The sequence below is a fragment of the Strix uralensis genome, chromosome 1, assembly GCF_047716275.1.
Source record: "Strix uralensis isolate ZFMK-TIS-50842 chromosome 1, bStrUra1, whole genome shotgun sequence".
In the NCBI taxonomy this organism is placed as follows: Eukaryota; Metazoa; Chordata; class Aves; order Strigiformes; family Strigidae; genus Strix; species Strix uralensis.
This window is the reverse complement of record NC_133972.1, coordinates 70,071,857-70,085,859: the sequence shown is the minus strand read 5'-3', so window position 1 is coordinate 70,085,859 and position 14,003 is coordinate 70,071,857.

Below are 14,003 nucleotides of genomic sequence, written 5' to 3'. Positions count from 1 at the left end.
ACCCCCAGATCATTTTCTTCCACACAACTCTCCAGCCACACCTCCCCAAGCCTGTAGCGATGCATGGGGTTGTTGTGGCCCAAGTGCAGGACCTGGCACTTGGCCGTGTTGAAGCTCATCCCATTAACATTGGCCCACCGATCCAATCTATCCAAGTCTCTCTGTAGACCCTCCCTAGCCTCATGAAGATTGACACTCTCGCTTAACTTGGTGTCATCTGCGAACTTACTGATGATGCACTCTATGTCCTTATCAAGATCATCAATAAAGATGTTGAACAGAAATGGTCCCAACACCGAGCCCTGAGGAACACCACTTGTGACTGGCTGCCAGCTGGATTTAGCTCCATTGACCACCACTCTCTGGGACCGTCCATCCAGCCAGTGCTTGACCCAGCAGACCGTTTGCTCATCCAGGCCATGGGCACCCAGTTTTTCTATGAGAATTCTATGGGGAACTGTGTCCAATGCTTTTCAAAAATCCAGGTAGACAATATCCACAGCCTTTCCCTCATCCAATAGTCGGGTCATCTTGTCATAGAAGGAGACCAGGTTTGTCAGGCAGGACCTTTCAGTGTGGATTCTCCTGCGAAAGTGTTACACATTCTGCCCAGCTTCTTTTGCAAATATATATTCCTTTATTTCTTTGTAGATGTTGCACTACGTCAATTGTATCAGCTGCAGAATCCTTATGCAGAGAGAAAGGCCATGCAGGGGAGCAGTGCACTTTTTTTCCATGTATGCTGGTACCTGAATTGGGGTATGGAGATCTTCTGTCTTGCTCCTCCCTCCACGGGATAGATGGGAAAAATAAAAGGTAATGTCAGGAACAGTTGTTTGATAAGGAGAATTAAAGTCTTACAAAGAGAAGTTTTGCTTCCATCTCTACCCTGTTTCTTTGTTTTCTGTTGGTATGAGCTAGAAGGTTAATACTGAAATTCCCCTCTGTGTGACTACATCTTGGTTCATGTAATTGTGTTGAGAGATTTGAATGTTGTTTTGAATCTGATTCCTTTTCTTTCCTTAGATGACAGACCCAGAAACAAGGCAATTAGCCATTGAAATGTGAAATAACAGTATTTTTTAAGATTTGTTTGCTTAATATTTTTTTTCCCTTTTGGGAATGGAGAAGATATAACTCAAACTTGAATACTGTACTTGACTGTTACTATTATGTCTCACTCTCCACACTCAGATTTTTCTGTTCTAATACCTTTTACGGGTCGGAAGTTAATTAAGTGATAACTGGTGTGGAAGGATTATTTTGTAAAAATATGACCTGTTTTTTTTCAGATTGCTCCAATTTCTTCTAACTGCTCTTGCATATAATGTATTTTCCCCAAGCTTTTGAGGATACTCCAAAGATGAGCAGCAGCTGTGGAAAGGGAATCTATGCTAGATGAAGTGCAAAAGTTCTATGCTTAAGGGAAGTTTTTGGTTGTTAATAACTTATATCACTACCTCTGCTGCACATGCATTTTCCCATCAGTTGCAGCAGTGCTGAAGAAAGCATACAGCTAAGCTTTTCTATTTGGGAGTTGTTAGAAATGTGTGTATGGCAATGTGTTTAGGCTGCTTTGCTGCTCATGCATTCTGATTCATCGCGACCTATGGGTTCTTGGAAGTAACATCTATGATCTGCTGCACTGTGAGAGTGTTGACTGTTGGAAAGTGTTTGCATGGTCACACAGCCTTGTGTCTCCCTAAAAGAATTTTCACTGAAAAGTATCTTTAAAACTAATGTGGTTTTGGCCTCTAGTACAGTAAGTCTGTAATATGTATGGTAGTTATAATTTGATTCCTGTAACACACTCTAAGTTTACAGTTAGTGAGGAAATCTTTATTAAAACACTTAGTGTTGAATTGCCTACCTTAGCTCTTGAATAAAATTCCACAGTAGAATGTTTAAAATATTCCTCTAGAGGAATGGGCTGATTTGTTTTGGTATTTGCTTAAACTTCTGTGTGTACTATTGAAAACTGAAATAACATGCAGTGTCTTATTTCATATCTTCATCTTGGGTTTCAGACAGAATGCATTCAAACTTTCTGAAATTCTATAAATCACCCTTTATGGGCTCTGTGGGTTATATGTGCAAAAGACTGTATATTCTTTGCATCATTACCATATCAGGAAGCACTTTGTGCCTGGGGAAGGTTTGCTTATTTATTCAGCCTATCTGACCCTTAAGCAATGTCAGTTATGCATAGCAATCTCTAACTGCAGTCCTAAGGGTGCTAGACAATCCTTTTAAGAGGCCTACTGCCTACATTATCCAGGAAAAAAAAATGCTTTTAAGTCAAAACTTCTTCCTAGAAGCAAATATAAATGTTTTTGTTTGCATGCTGTGGTGTCTTCCCATAAGTGGCAGACATTGGCTAGTGTCCTCTTTGCCAAATGTACTGATGCACATGACTGGGCACACTAAATACCTCAAGAAAAGCTTTCATTTTTCTTTGAGAAATCTCATTCTCCTATATTTTATAGAAATGTTGGACTCAGACTTTGCAGCCTCTGGTAAGAAAAAAGGAGTTTACTGAAGTTTTAAAATAAGTGGTTGATGTGACTTCTTTCAGTTCGACTTGGTTGTAATAGTGCATTTTTACTGTTTCTCAAGCTGAAAGAGAATCTCTTGCTCCTATTTCTTGTGGCTGTTTGCCTGTGTGCCTTTCCTTATGCCAGTGGTATGCTGTTGCATTTTCCAAACAATTCTGTTTTATTTCAAGAAAAGGTTTAGGAAGCAATTCTGCCAGTCCTGTTGTTACTTATTTGAAGGAGAAAAAATTCTTAAGCCATGTCCCATTTGCTCCTGTCTATGCAGGCTGTAAGATCATATTAAAATACATTGAAAAGCTTTGAAATAATAAGTAATGGCCTGTAGTCTTATGGTTGTATATAAACATTAAGAATTTGAAAAACTTTACTTAGTACTGTGGGTTTATTTAATATATATCTACCTCTCTGTTTCACTATAAATACACTAGAAAGGTACAGTTTTTGAAGTTTATCTCGTAGACATTTCATGTTTAGCTCATTTGGAAGAGGACCATATGTTTATGGCATACATTTAAATCTGTAATACATGACATGCATAAAATCTCCTAGCTAGGTGGCACCATATGTCAACAGACTTTATGTGAGTTACTATGAGTTTGAATTTATGTTTCTGATGCTGTCATTAGAAAGAGAGTTGAATTTCCCAGGTTATTTTTTAAAACCAACCCAGAGTTTCTATAACAAATTGAGAAAATGAAAAGCATTTGTTCTAAATACACCAAGGGATTGTAAGGAAACACTGAAGACTGATTTGCAATTTATTTTTTTTCTCTAATAACTGCTGTATCAAAAATTGTGTTAAGTAAGGATGTGAGCAATGGTAAGAGAAATCAGCTCTGTTCTTCCACAGGCTAGAAATGTGTCAGTGAAAACAAAGAATTGTCTAAATAATTGTGAAAATGTTTTTTTTTGAACACCTGTCATCAGACATCTTCAGTGGTAGCAAAGGAAATGTTGAGAATGTATTGCACACATTTGCAAAAACACCTTTGTAAACTGACTCAGCATGAAGCAACTTTCCTCCACTGTCTGTTTTGAGATACACAAGTATAGGGACAGAATTTACATGAAACTATTAGGAACAAATGAAAAAAATCTTTCTAATGTGCCTCCTTCACTCTTTATTTAAAATTTTTAAAAAGAAATGAAAAAACACAGGGATATTTTTTAAAGACAGGTAGTTCTTTACTTTCTGGCAGATGAATTGCTATGACAAGAGATTAATGCAGGCAAAACCTGAACAGCTGACCAGCAGAAATAACCTGATTTCTCCAACCCTACATTCCAGGGTGAATAGCTGATCTTTACCACACTACTCCTTTTTGAGTTTGTTGCTTTGCTGCTTTTTATCTACCTGAGTACAGTAGGATTTGGAGTCTACATACTATTACTGCTGCATGGATGGAAATATGCTGGGTTTTTTCTGTATCTTTTTTTTCCTAACCTTTTACCATCCTGCTTGAGATATGTTTTATTATAAAAGCTATTCTGTGTCCAGATAAGGGGAGGGGAGGATAAAAACACCACCCACTTCACTAATTATGCTAGAAGTAAGGGCTAGAGCATCTCCAAAGGGATGACATTTATTCCCAGTGAGTTTAAACCCTCACTTGAATGTTGTAGAACTGGGTTTATTTAGATTATTTGGGTTTATGTTGGTTCTCATCTTGCAGGAGGGTATTGTGTAAGCAACTCTGTGTGTGCACATAATAATGTTTTGAAAGATCCTTTAACTTGGTGGTGGCTGGAGGAAAAGGAGCATAGGGTGGGAGAGGGAGAAAAGCCACAGTTGTTTGGAGGCCAGAAGACAATGCATTGCAGTTGAAGGATTTTTCCTAGACTGATCAAAAATGACTAGATGTCTTAATCACAGAAAGTACCCTCCTACAGAGAAATGCTTGTCTTTGAATTAGCAAAACAGGCTCTTTTTTTTAGATCATGAGCCTTTCAGGTACTGGAAAAATAATATCCTAGGAAGAAAGCATATCTTTACATGATTTTCAAAAGTATTCTTCACTGTGCACACTTTCACTCCCTACTCTATAGCCCAGCTAGCAGCGTAGAAAAGAAATCAAGTCTAAGCAGCTCTTGTCACATCACTTAAAACTACAGGTGAGCGGTTGTCTTGCTCGCCACAAATCTGCAAGAAGCCAGGTCAAACTGAAGATCCTCCTCCACATATTTGATAAAGGAAACAAATACACAAAGCAAATCTCCATGTATCTCCATGACTGCCCATCATGGTCTGGGTCTCTCTACTCAAGAGACATTAGGTTACTATGGGCTGTCATTATGTGCTTGGAATGCATTCAGTGCTGCTTTGTGGGATAACATATGACAATCCAAGTATGCTGCCATTGTTACTAGGGATTTATTACTGGAAATAGAAGACTTGATGAAACGTTCTTTATACTTAGTGATTTGGCTCACAAAGAATTTGAATGATAAGACTGGATACTATTTTTGCAGGGGAAAAACCTCAGAAGCAGCCCGATGAAAAGCAGAATGTCCAGCTCTATTTGCTTATGGGGCATTCTGTCCATTGCATGATTAAAAATCAGTGAATCTGTAGTGGATTTATGAACTAACAATAACTTTATTTTTAGAAAGGTCAATATGGATAACATGAAACACCTTGCAATCTGATTGCTTGTTCTTTGGTAATTCAGTACATTACATAGCACAGTCTGAAGTTCTGCATTATGTCCAAATAAGACTCTTTTCCTTTTACATGGGAGAGGGAGAAAGGTTTAACAGCATAATGAGAAAGAAAACACTGATAGGCAGTATTTCATCCAGTTTTTTATGTACAAAACATAGATTGTTGCTAGGAGATGCTAGGGTGTCAACAGAGCCCTCTTATGACAGTACTGTAATTCTTGCTGAAATAGAGGTGGAATAGTCAGCACGGCTGTAGGTCTTATGCCTAAGGTTTTTTGCAATGTGTTTAAGAAAATAGTCTATTAATTGTGTCCCTTATTTTTCTTCTTTTGTAAAAGAAATAAAAGTTTAACATACCCTGGAAAAAACAGGATGTTGATGAATGCCATGCTTTTATATCTGAGTAATTAACAGTCTTGCTGAAGCTCTGATGTGCCTGCAGTCCTGATTTTTCAATCATGTGCATGCTCTGGATTATCATTTGAGGACTTGTGCTTTAACTATGTCATGTCCCACAACCATTTGATTAGTCTTTATGTTGAGAGGAGCCACAGTAACAATACCATGTTTCACATAACCTATGTGTTATGTAAGTTCAAGTGAAAGACACTAAATTCACCATATATTAATGTCTGCTCTGTATTGAAAATGTCATAAAAGTCTACAAATTAAGATGGATATGAATGAGTTGACTGTGAAATATATGTGTAATGTTACAAGTACCGTTGCATTTACAATGCAGGTGAGATCTAGGAAAAGAAGACAGAGATCTGTAAACTCAGGAGCATGCTGTATTTCTTGCTCAGGAATTCTTGAATGAGATAACAGGTCAGGTTGTCCACTGAGAGGTCTTCCCATTTCTCTCTCTGGAGGAGGAGATAGGTCTAAGCTAGGAAGACTTGAAGAATCCTACTACCTGTTGTAAAGCCTGATTTTTATGACATGTGCAAAATATAGTTATATTCCAAAGCTGTAGAATGTAGTAAGAAGTTTTGATTCTAACACTAATAAGAGTATAAAAGAAAACACAGCCAAAACAGGCATTTGTCACCTATTTGGCAAAGTATTTTTATGTTCTAGCTGACAGAAGGATTTAAATATAAGAAATATTGACACTCTTTTTTTTTTTTCTCCTTATTTTTTTGCCTCTTTTAACACATATTTGAAGGGGCAAAGTCCTAAAACTGCTGTATCTCTTCATTGTTCCTTTCTGAATTAGAGTTTTTTCACCAGCTTAGCTGCTGTTCTCTTTCTGATGAAAAATAATTTTACCTAAATATCATAGGAAATAATTGCATTTGGGCACACAATGAGACTTCCTGGACTGGTGAAGAAAACACACCTTCTCATTGTCCTTCTGTTGTGTAGTGAGCAGTCATTCTCTTCAAAATATTGGTAATTGCTGTCATGACAACAAAACAAAAACATGGTGTGGCAACTGTTTTCAGCATTGCATATGTGATATCTCTTTCTGACTGTAAAACACTGCAGTTTTTAACCAGGACAAGAGGTGTCCTCTAGTTTAAACCTAGCACGCAGAGAGAATTTTTTCTGATCCAGGTGTGTGGGGTTTTGTTTTGTTTTGTTTTGTTGGGGTTCTTTTAGGCAGATGGGTAACAGATTAATTTTTAGAGGTGGGAGGGGAATGACAGGCCAACCGGTGCAAAGTAATCAACTTGTTCCTAGCAGCTGTCTGCACTAGGCCTGAACATCTCTGCGACTAACTGGGATGGGGTTGGCACTGAAATTCTGGGGTCTCTGGCAATAACCGACCTAGCCTTTGTGTTCTTCAGCACAAGAAGAACAAATCAACAAAGTAATACAGGAGCTTCACAGAAAGTGGTGATCACACTGCAACTTGTTGAAAAGGTTTCTCAGGTGACTGTAGCAAAACAGACACGAAAACAGTGGGAAGAAGGGTGAGATAAGCTGTCAGGGAGGGAATACCTTTGTGAAGAATGGGGGAAAATTATGAACCAAGAGTTCTATGGCTTTTGTGTGTGACTTTGTTCTTGAGCTTCTGCAATTACAATTTAATGGTAATGCACCTTTTTTCCCCTGCCTTCTCTGTACTATCTAACTACAATGTGTAAGAATTGTAAAGATCACCCTGTAACATCCAACTCTGAGGAAGACAGTTCATATACTTCTGGATATTAGAGAACATTTCATTGTAAGTGATTGTCTTAGGATGTAATTCTACTGAGCTGGGGAAGAAAATGGAGCTTGAGATTCTCTTCGGGCTGCAGATTTATTTCCTGTTCTGAAGAAGGCACGCTGACCTTGTCACATCTGGATTTGATTCAAGGGACAAGCCTTCAAAGAGGTGAAAGAAAGAAGATTGTAATGGGGGGTTAATTAGTTCCTAATACTATTAATTAGATTTTTAATTCACACAATTCTGTGGCATGTCACATACTGCCTAAAATCTGAGGAAAGGTGGAGAGTAATATTTAGCTTTCAGTCAGTAAGTATAAAAAAACCTGAAAAAGATGTTTTCTCCCTTCATAATGTTGAAAATACACTCTTGCCAACTGAGAGGGGAAGGTGCAAAATGAACATAGGTCTAACCTGCACAAGGGGAAGATAAGCTATGCTAGCTGATATTTTTCCTCTTCCCTTATGATACTGAAGCTCTTACCAATAAAATAATCATTTTAAGTCTTATGATACAAAACAGTTAGAATGGGTACGTACTTGATCACAGTATTTTCCTTTGAGTGACAGTCTGTCATTAAAACACTTGATGTATTCTTAACTTGTTTTGATACAAGTCACTGGTCTACTTTTTCTTCATCACCTTACTTTCTCACCTTGTTGCTACTACAGCTGACCCAGCAGTGCAAAATGAGTTAAGAAAAACTTGAATAATCCTGTTCCAGTCTTTGACAGAAATAAACATAAACATGTTATCCAGAATCAGTGTTGTTATCTCTGCAAAGCCAATGTATAAATTATTAGATTAAGGAAACAAATAAGTTCTGGGTTTTAGGGGAAGGGGATGGGTTTATCTGATTTTTTTTTGGTGGCTTGGCCATAGTGAGAAGACTGGCTGGTCTTTCCCACGTGTACTGACATTTAACATTCCGTATCTTTTATTAGAGCAACCTTTTACTATAATTTACAAACTCATAAGCAGAGAAAAGTATTCTGCTTTCAAATGTTTAGAAGTGCTTTTCTTAAAATAATTTTGCTATTTCAAGGAACAAAATTGATTAAAGCAGTGTTTCTATCTATGTTATAGATCCCTACAAACTTTTAAGTCTGTCACACTGTGTCTTACATGTAGAACTAGGCCATTGCAATATCAGAAATGTACTTTTTGTCTGTCTTGAAACTGGATCAAATTTAGTCACATTTTTACCATTTTTATTAAACTAAGGCTAAATTCCTAAATATTACCTGCACTGAGTCTATTTCTCACCTTCCTACAGTTATTACACAGTATCTTTGCCAACTTCCTTCCTTGATTTAGTCAGTGTTAGAAGGATTTAGCAAGAGAGTGCCTACGCTTGCCTTCCCCACTGCTGCCAAGGCAATAAGGAGAACAGAACACGTTGGACAAAATCCTAATCACAGTGAAGATGATTTGACTTAAGTGGAGGCAAAATTTCCAGCAGATATTTAGAATTCTCTTTTCTGTCCTATCTATTGCCAAACTATGAACAGTAAGAGGAAGCTGGTCAAAAGAATTTGAAAGTAGCTAAGAGAGAGAGGAAAATGGGGCAGGATGGGCCTTGGTCTTCACATTAAGTCTGACTCATTTTTCCTGTGAGCAACCAGATGGTGTTTCTTCCTCACTGCCTGGCCTCCACCTGAGGAGAGTAGCAGTTGCCTAAAGTAATAAAAATCTGTAGGCTGACCATTATTTAAAGGATTAATATCTGAAAAATTCAAACAATGAGTTGTGTAGGTCAGTAAGGCTTTGGAAGGTGGTCGATGCTGTTATAAAAAATGTAGGAGGAAAAGAGAGGAGACAAAAAATAAATATTTTGGTAAAATAACAGTGGACAGTCTGCCATGCTGTGCAAAGGCAGAGCTGAAACTATTTTATTGGAGTTTACAAGATACTTCTATTTTGACACTTGGAAGTGAAATTGCAGTTTCTCAAATTTGTTTGAGATCTTGTGGATTTGTATCTTTCCTTGGACGTGTTTGGACCTCTGCCCATTGGGTAGTGTGCCTTTTGTTGCATATTGTTCATTTAGCCAAACTGACTTGGCACCACACAGTGCTAGAGAAAGCTGGTTCCATTTCTAGGTCACCCGTTTGCTTTGTTATTTTGGTTAATCCATGTAGATGGCTCTGAAGTTAAGTATCTGCACCCTTAAGTGGGTATACATAGGGTTGCATTTTGAAATCTCTGGACAACAAACACTGCACTCTGTTTATCAACCACAAACAAGTTCTACCTTTTGGAAGCAGTGGCAGATCTTCACTTTAATACCATTATATACTAAATCAAGTGCTAAAAAAAAGGTTCTCCTTTTGTGCTTTGAGAGCAATCTGAAGCTCGTAATATTTCTGGAGGTTTTGTTTTGTTGTTAATTTTCACTTTGTTATTCTTTTTCAGCTGCCTCCAGAACCAGAGTACTGAGGGTTTTGTTTTCTTATCATTAAACTACAATGTGAAACCTTGTCCCATTGAACTCATGCACTACAGGTTAAACTGCTTCTGACATAAGTCACAGAGAAAGCTTTTAATGTCATTCCTGATAAATGAAATTACTGCATAATTTTTGGAGGATTAACATCTCATTGCTTCTTTTAAAACAAAGTTAAACTCCTCTGGGTCATGACAATGAATGAATTAGCAGCCTAATTTGCATTCACAGGCTTTCTTAGCCAGTAATGTGTAGCTTCTATTTCAAATTATTTGCACCTTTAGGTCCTCTGTTTTAAGGTGTTTCCTTTGTCTTAGGGCTTGGCCAATATTAATAAAATATAAATATTTATACTGACTCAAGCAATAGCTTAGCAACTGAGATAACATAGGAGGTTATCTCTAACATTCTGTTGTTACATGCTACTTTGCTTCCAGAAATACTAGGAAAGGCTTCAGAACAAATCACCTCTTAGCCCATTTTGATGTACAGGGACTAGAACATTGTTGAAGTTTACTACTAAACAAACTGCTTTACTGTGGCTTATGACACTCTTCAGTAATATTCCTGTGTAATTCAGGATGGTCTTGTAACTTGATTTAAGAATGAACTGAATTGATGAAGTTATAACATTGTGGCTGTGATGAACACGGAAATGCTTGTTGAGATTTGTACCAAATTATAATACTGTAGACATAATTTTCTAGCAGTCTAAGTTAGAAGATCATCACGGACTTGCTGTTACCTGAAGCCCTGCAGAGGTGTGGGGGGAGGGATGGATCTTATATCAGTATTTGTACTAATGTACTTCAGACAAAGGATAATGCAAATATGTTGCAATAATTCTCCATTTTAAAGTTCTTCTTTTGCTTCCTTTCTTTGTGTTTTGTGTTTTTTTTTTTTTTTATAAAAAGAAGCTAGATATGTCTATAATTTCCATTAATGTCTTTTCAATTGATGGAAAATATAGCCATACATTTAGTGCAATCTCTATTGCACTAAATAAACTGCAGGAGTTGTAAAAACTGCAGCAGATGTGAAAAAAATATTATAGTAACACAGAGTTTTTATCTCATTTGCAATATACAGTTCTGCCAGATAATCTGCAACATTTCTTTTTCTGAATGGTATGATGCATTGTAGTTTTCTACTAAACAGTTGCTAAGATAATTCTAACAGGAAGCCAGCAGAACAATGTTATGGCTAGTAGTATGGTAGAATTGTAAGTAAGGTAGAACTGTGACTAATACAACACTTGGAAGAAAGCTTTTTTTTTTTTTTTTTCCTCTCAAGTAGTGGGCTGGTACTTCTGTAGTCAGGCTCTAGCACTGATTATGTTGACTGTTCTACCCATTTATAAAGTGGAGGCAGGGATGGGAATACTAGAAAACTCAACAAAAGTTTCCTAGTGTCTGACCTTTTCCTACCTGGCAGTATTTAATTATAGATCACTCACCCTTGTCTGTATACTTTAGATATTTCTGGAGGCCTAGTGCAGGTTCTCAACTAGACTTCAGTTCATGCTCTGCAGCTCCAGTTTAGAAACTATTGGTGTTCTGATAAGTATAACATTTTTTTTCTCTCATTGACATGTCTAATGTTTGCTTACCCTACAAATTTTATCAGTTAGTGTCTCTTGAGAGTATACCACTGCCGTGCAGATCATGGTGGCTGCACTAAAACAAACAGACAAATGTTCTGGTTTCTACCTGCAGACCAGAGCCCCTATATCATGATTCGAAAATTAAGAAAGGCTGTTGTGTCTTTCAAAGGTATTTTCTTCACTCTTGGATTGCTACATGTCATAAATCTGGATTGCCTATGCAAATAGTTTAGTTATTACTAAACTGGGACCACTACTCACTCAAAAAATAATCCTAGAGTAGTCTCTATATAAAAATATTTTCTACCTAAATATGCAATCTTGTAGTCTTGAGCAGAAAGCTAAGGGAAACCGTAATCTGCTGTTAGGGGGACTGTATGAAACCAGGCTGAAATGGGATGTTTCTTGGAAATTTCTAATGTTCTGTTCTAGTGCTTTGAGGATTCAAGGATCAAGCCAGTTCCCAGCAAAACTTCAGAACTGTCACTGGTTCCTTTACCAGTTTCTCTCCAAGTCTTCAGGTAATGGACTCAGGTAATATTTATATGCAGAATTGCTGCATTTTATTAACAATTAGTTATGAGATGGTATCATAAAAATTCATTACCTCTGAGCTTTATTAAGCTAAGTAAGCTTTATTAAGCCTGGACTATAGTAAATTTTTAGCCTTCAGTCAAAATAATTAATTTTGTCCAAAAAATCAGGATATTTCTATTCACCTTCTCTCAAAAAATATTTGTCTGAACACAAGATATCTAATTATAATGAAATGCTAATATTATTATGTTTGCTTTATTTTTCTCTCCAGAGTTTATTTTAATGAAGATGACTATTATCCCATACAACTTTTTCCCACAGTTTTCATTTAGTTGGCATTGTCAGATTTCTACTATGGAGATCAAAGGAAGGTAACTGCTGTAGTCTCCTCCATAAAATTCTCATCATTGTCTCATTTCTTGGAAACTTTTGCTAAAAGCTTTATGATAAAGTGACAGATTTTATAAGTGAAAAATATCTCAAGTAGATTTGAAAGAAATTATTTATGGCATCTTTGAATGGTAAATTTATTATCAAACCAGTTGATACAGGTTGCATATTGCTGTCCTCCTTGGTTCCTCATTTCTTCTAAAATTACTGAACTACTGATTTTTTTCATGACAGCAGAAATGCTATAGAATGCACTGCAGGCATTTGAACTTCATCCAGCAGAACATACCTGACCATGTTTAAGCAATGAAAAAAAAAGTGATCCTTTGCAGGATATGTATAGGGTAATTAAAGCAAGATATGGAATCATAGAATCATAAAGGTTGGAAAAGACCTATAACATCATCAAGTACAACCATTAACCTAGCACAGTCAAGTCCACCACTAAACCAGATCCCTAAGCACCACCTCTGTGAATCTTTTAAATACCTCCAGGGATGGTGACTCAACCACTTCCCTGGGCAGCCTGTTCCAGTGCTTGTTAACCCTTTTGGTGAAGAAATTTTTCCTAATGTCCAATCTAAACTGCCTGTGGTGCAACTTGAGGTCATTTCCTCTTATCCTATCACTTGTTACTTGGGAAACGAGACCAACACCTACTTTGCTACAACCTCCTTTAAGGCAGTTGTAGAGAGCGATAAGTCTCCCCTCAGCCTGCTTTTCTGCAGGTTAAACAATTCCAGTTCCCCTGCCACTCCTCATAAGACTTGTTCTCTAGACCCTTCACCTGCTTTGTTGCCCTTCTCTGGACATGCTCCAGAACCTCAGTGTCTTTCTTGTAGTGAGGGGCCCAAAAATGAACACAGTAATCGAGGTGTGGCCTCACCAGTGCCAAGTACAGGGCGATGATCATTTCCTTAGTCCTGCTGGCCACGCTATTTCTGATACGAGCCAGGATGCTATTGGCCTTCTTGGCCACCTGGGCACACTGATGGCTCATATTCAGCCAGCTATCAACCTACACCTCCAGGTCCTTTTCTGCTGGGCAGATTTCCAGCCACTCTTCCCCAAGCCTCTAGTGATGCATGGGGTTGTTGTGACCAGCACTTGGCCTTGGCCCATCGACCCAGCCTGTCCAGATCCCTCTGTAGAGCCTTCCTATCCTCAAGCAGATCAAAACTCCTGCCCATCTTGGTGCCATCTGCAATCTCACTGAGGGTACTCTTGATCCCCTCATCCAAATTAAAGAGAACTGGCCCCAGTACTGAGCCCTGGGGAACACCACTTGTGACCAGCCACCGACTGGATTTAACTCCATTCACCACAAATCTTTGGGCCTAGCCATCCAGTCAGTTTTTTATCCAGTGAAGAGTACACCCATCCAAGACATGAGCAGCCAGTTTCATCAGGAGAATGCTGTGGGAAATGGTGTCAGAAGCTTTACCAAAGTCCAGGTAGACAACATCCACAGCCTTTCCCTCATCCACTAAACGGGGCACCTTGTCATAGAAGGAGATAAGCTGAGTCAGGCAAGACCTGCTTTTCATAAACCCATGCTGACTGGGCCTGATCACCTGGTTGTCCTGTACGTGCTGTGCAATGATACTCAATACGATCTGCTCCATGACCTTCCCTGGCACTGAGGTCAGACTG